Genomic DNA, 9,097 nt, shown 5'->3' on the forward strand with positions numbered 1-9,097 from the left:
TCGATACAATAGGTCCACTTCCGGAATCCAAATATGGTAACAAGTTCGCTGTTACTATGATTTGTGACTTTTCTAAATACCTGGTAACAGTAGCTGTACCAGATAAATCAGCAAAAACTATTGCTTGCGCTATTTTTGAAACCTTTATATTAACATATGGTACAATGAAAGCTATTAGATCCGATTTAGGAACGGAATATAAAAACGAATTATTCTCTGAATTGACGAAACTTTTAAAGATTGATCATGATTTCTCAACAGCTTACCACCACGAAACTGTTGGTACTGTTGAAAGAAATCATAGAGTCTTTAACGAATACTTACGTGCGTATCTGAATGAAACGTATTCAGATTGGGATACATATTTAAAATACTTTACATTTTTACACAATACTACAAGTAGTTCGGTTTTTGATAATAAATTTACTCCGTTTGAATTAATATTTGGCAGAAAAACTACAATGCCACATGAATTGCAAAAAGAGCAAATTGATCCGATCTATAACGTAGAAAATTACGCAAAAGAGCTTAAGTTTAGAATGCAAAAATCGCATAAAATGGCAAAAAATTTGATTAATAAGCATAAGATTAGAAATAAAGATTTATACGATAAAACGGCTAAGTCTTTAGATATTAAAATTAATGATAGAGTTTTAGTACAAACAGAACCTAGGAATAAACATAAAAATATATATCAAGGTCCCTACATAGTAAAGAATATTGATGGGCCAAATGTAACTATTTGTGAAATAAGTAAAGAAAACGAAAAAATTGTACACAAAAATCGAGTACAAAAAATTAATTAATCTAATAATCTATTATTAATCATATAAATATATTTTAAAACCGCCAATGAAGGCTAAAAAAAAAAAATGTAACAAACAAATATACATTTAAGCAGGTAGATTTTACAATAAGAAAAAAAAACCGGTTTACTTCAAACATTAAATTCAATATTTTGAACCAACTTTAATATATTTCACTTTATTCAAAATATTACTTTCATTTTTAATCATCTTTTTAGAAGTTGCACTGCGATGAACGAATGAGTCCCGGGTTAGAGCACCCTAATGCTAGCAAACTCCTTCGTTCATAACATTACAACAACATATTAGAGCCTAAAGAAGAATGTGGCAAGATTAATTACTAATCTCACCAAATTCTTCTTTTCTAAAGGGGGAAGATGTAGTGCCAAATTAAAATACATTAAAATAAATTGTAGATGGTAACCCTCTTTGGAAATGTCCAAGATGCAACCATACATCAGATGCACTCGGCATCACTAAAATTGTTAGAGTCGAGCAATTTGGAGAGTTTCTGATTGGTTGAAACTGCCGTTGATCGACGCCATGATTTATTTTCGACGCCATCATTAATTTCGTTGCTAAGCAACGTAAAGAAAAGCTGCCTAGCTACATAGTTGCGTTAGCGGCAGTTTTAGTTTAGTTAGTTAGAGTTGAGAGTTGAAGTGAACCGGCCGACCCTTAAGTACAAAAAGTAAAGGACTAAATTGAAAATCAAAAAATTACAGTTAGTGAAACTAAACCTGAGTGTGCAAATAAAAAAAAAGGGAAGTTAAAGGTTTAAATAAAAGAACATGTACATTACAAACAAAAACTAAATAAATTCTATTGAAAAAAACACAATGCAATAAAAGAATAATTGGTGAGTGCGGGTGGTTGTTTGTGTGCGCATTGGGCTGCACACCCACGAGCAAGCGTGAGTATGAAAAAGTGTAAAAAGAAATGGTTGGCGATGAAAAACCAACCGCCACACCGGGTCTTCTAGTAGTATATATAATTAGTTCATACACATATACACGGAACATCATTATAGTTAATTGAGCCACTTAGTACATTATTTACATATCAAGATGTATGAACCTTTGCATGTATACTTCAACATTGCGATTGCGAAGATTGTAAATTACCACTGCTCATCGATGTACGACCACTCATTATCATATCCGACTGTACACGCCCGCTAGGTGCACGTTGTTGATTTGGTGTTGTTGGGGTACTACTATAGATCGCAATAAAATTCGTACTAGAATTTGTTGAAGAAATAGAACCACGTGATGAATCTGTGGAGATGGACGATGTTACCGAGGAACGTGTTGTTGGTGTCGTTGCAGATTTTTGTCGTCTCTTTATAAGGGTATCGATAATTTGTGGTGGTGGCATTATGTTATCTGTCGAGCCCCAGGATTTGTGCAATTTTTCCAATTGATGCGTTAAATTATTCATATTAACAGCAATACTGGCACGCGACCCAATAGTTTACTATTACTACTGTTGCTACCTTTGTGATGGTGTGACGTTCCAAACCCTGATGGTTTCGTCTTCATCATCATGGGATTCCGCATAGTCCTACCACTTTGTGGAAGATGACGACGACCTTGTAGATGGTGTCGGTGAGATCGCTGGTGATGACGATTTGCCATTGCCGCGTGAGAGAGTGTATACCCATTGCCCACTACCAAGAAGTTGCTGAACGCTTCCGTTGTATTCTTCACTCGGACATTCAAATAACCAATCCGAAGGAATCCCGAATCTTTTTCGCCTTTACGAAATTGTGAGAGAATGAATGAATAAGTAAGAAATTAACTCAAATAAGGTTTGCGAAAGTTTCGAACCGTATGCACAGCAACGCCAAAAGCAGTTGATAAATGTGGCTTCTTAGTCTACTATAGGCTTGAAAACTAGAGTTAAGTCAATATTATTGATACACCCTGAGACACGAATAAATCCGACCGGTTGTGCCCACTGAATAATTCAACATTTCGGGTTTTTTTTAAACATCTGGGAGAAGTTTTTATAGCTTACTATATTTTTTCTCCCCTACTTTTCCATTTCTCCCACTTCGAATAATCCTCCTTATCACTGGCTTTATACTTATAATCCTTTCTCTCGCTCCCCCTTTCCCTTATTATCTCGCTCTCCTTATTCAATTCCTTATATTTCATATTCCCTGCTCCCGCTTCCTCTTGAGCCATAAATACGAGTTTTTTAATATTGTAATGTGCGCAGCTTATTTCCCGAAAAAGGCTTTAGATATCGACGCAGCACCCTATCGCAGAATTTTATTGAAGAACACCGCCTCTTTCAGTTTTTCATTGTGAACACACTATCTCACCTGACAATTGCTGACTGAGATAGGGTGCTTTCGAAGTGGCAGCTAAGATACAAATATCAGTTCTTTAAATATTTATGTGGGCGAAGGTCACCGCACTATCCGCTTAAAGACGAAATTCGTTAATAACTCATTCATCTGCAACCAAGCATTTATGGAGAGAAAGAAGCATATAAGCGCGACAACCTCCTAAGAGATTTTTGGAAGAGCTTTTCTTACAATTAAAGTCGTGCACCTTTTTTTTAATTTTGCTTACAATTTGGCGGGACGGGACCTACTTAATTTATGCCAACTCCGAACGGCATCTGCAAGGCAGATGAGTTTTCACTAAGAGCTTTCATGACAGAAGTACATCGAAGTGCTTGCGAAAACACTGCCGAGGGGCGACCGCTTTAGAAAAATTTTCTTCTAATTTAAAAAACTTGTTTCTAAAATTTTGATGTTGCTTTTGTCCGGGCGTGAACCCGGGATCTTCGCTCCGTATTGTTCGAAGGACTCAAACTCACCGTTAATACGCTTATTGGACCTTCTACAAGGTCAGACAGACATGGCAAGGACCTGTCGGAGCCGATGCTAGAGAAAATTAAACAACAACTTAGCAATATGATGATGACATTAACATAATCGGCCTAAAGTTCTACTTTGAACTGGAAAATATAGTTTGATGGCGAACGAGGAGGAGGACAAAACGAAGTATCTGCTGTCGTCAAGCAAAGTGTCAGCGCATTTGCATTTTGGCAGGCATGTCACTGTTGATAGATATAAAATCGAAACTGTGAATTATGCAAGGTGGGAGTATACGAGGGAAAAGGTTTCAGGAAGAGTTACGGATGAAGATTTAATGATTTGCTGTCAGTGATGTTCGTAATGCATCCACTTTTTTATTGTCTTCTAGGCTTATCAAACTATAAACATGACAATAAGTGGAAACGTCGAAACATTCTACCGAAGACATTAGAAGGAATTAACGAGTTCCCAAGACATAATGACGTCTCTTTCTAGAAATCGCATGTCAAATAACCATTTCTAAAAAAACAAACAAAAAAAAAAATACTTTGACTCAATTTTCAAGGATAAAGTGGTTTCTTCAAATTTAGAGGTGATCTTTTGCAACTTTTTTAATTGGCATGGAGACCGAGTCCAATGCACAACCGTTTCATATAGATAAATAAATAAAAACGTTTTTCGAATGTCCGAACTTCACCGAAATCTTTGATGCAATTAATCGCTGGAATGCCTTGGCACGGAAAGCCCCTTCTATATAAAATTATGAAAGATAAGTTGAATGTATTATTTCTTAGCTAACAATAGAAATAGAAATTGTATACATAAATCCTTGTTGTTGAAACAGGAAAAGCTTGTATGAAACTGTGCAAAACATCAAAAAATGTAATAAAAGGGTTTAGTAAGAAATAAATTAAGTAACATAAAGTAACATAGCATAACATAACATAGTTAAGAACTCACGACGAATCGGAAAATGCTTCTAACGTTTGCTCAAATACTAAATCCTGAACCTTTTTACGTCGGCAATGCTTTGGTGCACTGCGTTCAACTTGCCACCAGGGGCTTAAGGTGCCAACACCAGCAGTAGCAGCCATATATATACTATATATACCACCGATCTGTATGATTTTTTCAGACAACAATATATGCTATATACGTAAGCATTCGTTGAAATGTGAATCCTCTAGCTCTTAAAATAGGGCAGTAATTACGAAAAGTTTCTTATCTGAACAATCGGTTGTGGGGGATATATACTATATATACGACCGATCTCATCAATTTTTTCAGGCAACAATATGTGCAATATACGAAAGTATGTGGTGAAGTTTGAAGCTTCAATCTGTTAAATTGAGTAAGATATTACAAAAATCCTCTTTTTCTGAAAAATCGGTTGTATGCTATAGTGGTCTGATCCGGCCGGTTCCGACAAATGTCTAATCGGACACCCAAATACACCTGCTCACCAAATTTTATCAAGATATCTCAAAAATTGATGGACGAGTTTGCATACAAACAGACAGACGGACAGACCGACATGGCTAAATCAACTCAGCTCTTCATCCTGATTATTTCGGTATACTTAATGGTGGGTCTATCTATTTTCCTTTAAGGACTTACAATTTTGGGTTTCGTGACGAAATTAATATACCATTTCATTTTCATAAAAGGTATAAAAATAGGTAGGTACTTTGTGTGAGGATAAAAAGCTTCACGTTTTTTGTGGTCTGCATGTAAAAACTATGAAAACGAATCACGTATTTCAAAAATATATGACGTAAACGTAACTATTTGATGAAATTTGATGAATTTTGAAGCTTCTATCCGTTAAAAAGGGGCAAAAATTACAGTTTATATGAAGTATATAATATATATACCACCGATCTCTATGATTTTTGCCGACAACAATATATGCTATATACGTAAGCATTTGGTGAAATTTGAAGCTTCTAGCTGTTAAAACGGGGCAGAAATTGCGCAAAGTTTCTTATCTGAACAATCGGTTGTATGAGATATATACTATGTATACCACCGATCTCAATGATTTTTTCAGACATCAATATATGCTATATACGTAAGCATTTGGTGAAATTTGAAGCTTCTAGCTGTTAAAATGGGGCCGAAATCGCAAAAAAAAATTATATATATACTATATATACCATCATATATATATTATATATATCACCGATCTCTATGATTTTTTGAAACAACAATGTATACTATATACTTACGTAAGCAATCGGTGAAATTTTAAGCTTCTATCCGTAAAAAAGGGGCAAAAATGACAGTTTATATAAAGTATATAATATATATACCACCGATCTCTATGATTTTTTCAGACAACAATGTATACTATATACTTACGTAAGTAATCGGTGAAATTGGAAGCTTCTAGCTGTAAAAATGGGGTAGAAATTGCGAAAAGTTTCTTATCTGAACAATCGGTTGTATGAGATATATACTATATACACAACCGATCTCTATGATTTTTTCAGACACAAAATATATGCCATATACGTAAGCATTCGGTGAAATTTGAAGCTTCTAGCTCTTAAAATGGGCTAAAATTGCGAAAAAATATATATATATATACTATATATATATATTCTATATATACCACCATATATATACTATATATACCACTGATCTGTATGATTTTTTCAGACAACAATATATGCTATATACGTAAGCATTCGTTGAAATTTGAATCCTCTAGCTCTTAAAATAGGGCAGTAATTACGAAAAGTTTCTTATCTGAACAATCGGTTGTATAAGATATAGACTATATATACAACCGATCTCTATGATTTTTTCAGACACAAAATATATGCCATATACGTAAGCATTCGGTGAAATTTGAAGCTTCTAGCTGTTAAAATGGGGCTAAAATTGCGAAAATATATATATATATATATACTATATATATATATTATATATATACCACCATATATTTACTATGTATACCACTGATCTGTATGATTTTTTCAGACAACAATATATGCTATATACGTAAGCATTCGTTGAAATTTGAATCCTCTAGCTCTTAAAATAGGGCAGTAATTACGAAAAGTTTCTTATCTGAACAATCGGTTGTGGGGGATATATACTATATATACTACCGATCTCATCAATTTTTTCAGGCAACAATATGTGCAATATACGAAAGTATATGGTGAAGTTTGAAGCTTCAATCTGTTAAATTGAGTAAGATATTACAAAAATCCTCTTTTTCTGAAAAATCTGTTGTATGGAGGATATATGCTATAGTGTTCCGATCCGGCCGGTTCCGACAAGTGTCTAATCGGACACCCAAATACACCCGCTCACCAAATTTTATCAAGATATCTCAAAAATTGAGGGACTAGTTTGCATACAAACAGACAGACGGACAGATGGCCAGACGGACATGGCTAAATCAACTCAGCTCTTCAACCTGCTTATTTCGGTATACTTAATGGTGCATCTATCTATTTTCCTTTAAGGACTTACAATTTTGGGTTTCGTGACGAAATTAATATACCATTTCATTTTCATGAAATGTATAAAAACGGGAAAAAGGTAAAAAAAGTAAAAAAGTCATGAGCCGGAAAGCAAAATATAAGAAATTAGGTATTGAAGCGAACAAAAAGACCAAGCAAAGGTTGAATGTGGGACGATAGGCAAGAAAGTAAGGTAAGGAATAATAGGTAAATAAGTTACAGGTGGACTGTTGAAAAGATAGCAAAAACGGTGGGCAGGAGTAAGGAAACGGAACACAACAGGAGAAATATTAACAATTACACAGGTTTCCAGAACAAAATAAATTCATAAAAGTAAAAAAACTCACAAGGAAATTGAATAGATTTAGACTCCAGTTAAATTACCTTAACAGGCTAAATTTAAAATTTGAACTAATCAAACTCACGTAATGAAATCGTGATTAAAACTAACTAAAACAATATCAGCTAAGTTCAACAAAATTCAAATACAATATAAAAAAAACAATATAGATTCCGGCAGCGGCGCACGGATAACTCTGCTCCCTTCTTGGCCTCTCTCCTCGGGCTTGCTTTTCTACTCCAATTAGTGTTCCTTCAGGCTATGCTTAAGTGTAATGATTGCGGTACCAGGACAGGAGCGCTCAGATGCCCCTTTACTCCCTTGACGTATAGCCTGGCACCGTCTGTATGCTTCCCCTTCCTCTATATGAAATACTACCCCGCTTTTGTGTGTTTAGACTGTGTTGGTGGCTGGTGTGGCAAGTTCCTTTAATTTTAATACTACCTCGCCTTATTTTTGCGTTTGTGGCTCGTGATGGCGGCAACTTCATATTTTTGCGCAGCAATCTAAATGTGCAGAGGGAAGAATATTAGGGACTAGGGTCATGGCGAACGAGAAAGATACATTAGGGTGCAAATGGACTCACTATATTTATCGAATGTCATCTAGTTATGTCATTTTATTTATTTATTTGATTTTTTTTATCTATATATTTAAGGTTATCTAGGTATTAGATTTTACTCAAATTTATCACTTTACGTATCTATGTATGTTATTTTATTTTAATTAGTTTTATATCTTATTTTATTTTATAATTTTAACTAATTTATTTTAATTTAATTTTACTTTTAACTTTCATTATTTTATTTTATTTTTTTACTTAATTTTATCTTTGTATATAATTTCATTTATTTCACAAAATTTTATTGATTGTAGGTATGTAATTTTATTTAAATTAATTTTCACATTTAACATTTTTTTTTAATTCTTACTATTAGTCCACATGCACCATGGACTGGGGGAAAGGGGTTTCACTGGACTCACCTGGGGCTGTTGTCAAGCAGGGTATGGGATCCCGGTTCCTCCTTGGGATTCCGCTAAATTACCCGTTAGCACGGTTTTATGAAAAAAAACGCGAACTTTTTTTTCCGCAAAAAAAAATATACATAATTAAAACTTGCTTCCGCACTCACTTAAGTCAACTTTTCTTTTGAGACATTCTCTGCAATCGTTTGGTGGTCGTACCCCATAAATCAAAAGCCTTTCTTTCTCACCACTTTCACTCAAGAACGAAAGACACCAATACATACAATCCTATTTTGGCGGGAAACGACGGATATAAACTTTCACGAACTAACTTCACGTATACTAACTTCACGTATACTAACTTTACGTATACTAACAGATTCATGTTCGAACATCTATCCATGTGTTTGCTTCCTACCAGTTACTAACACATGTAAACGTAGCTATGCTGGTATATGCACCCAGATACATACGTAAATGTTTGAACATCCTTACCATCGCATTAACCCACAGGCTGCCGCTACAACCACCAAAACCAACAGCTGTTTATTGTTAGAAATAAACACTTGGTTGATAGCAGTAATGAAGCGTAATTAATCAGGAATAAATTATATGGGCGGACGCCGTGGTGTGATGGTAGCGTGCTCGGCCTGCCACACCGAAGATCCTACATCAA

At 34.8% G+C, this 9,097-nt stretch overlaps 1 pseudogene; it reads right to left on the bottom strand.

Annotated features, from left to right (window-relative positions):
* Positions 1–1,898: 1,898 nt before the first annotated feature.
* Positions 1,899–8,816, bottom strand: LOC137235860 (uncharacterized; annotated as a pseudogene).
* Positions 8,817–9,097: the final 281 nt, after the last annotated feature.

This window comes from Eurosta solidaginis, unplaced genomic scaffold (genome assembly GCF_040869045.1).
Source record: "Eurosta solidaginis isolate ZX-2024a unplaced genomic scaffold, ASM4086904v1 ctg00001137.1, whole genome shotgun sequence".
NCBI classification, from domain to species: Eukaryota; Metazoa; Arthropoda; class Insecta; order Diptera; family Tephritidae; genus Eurosta; species Eurosta solidaginis.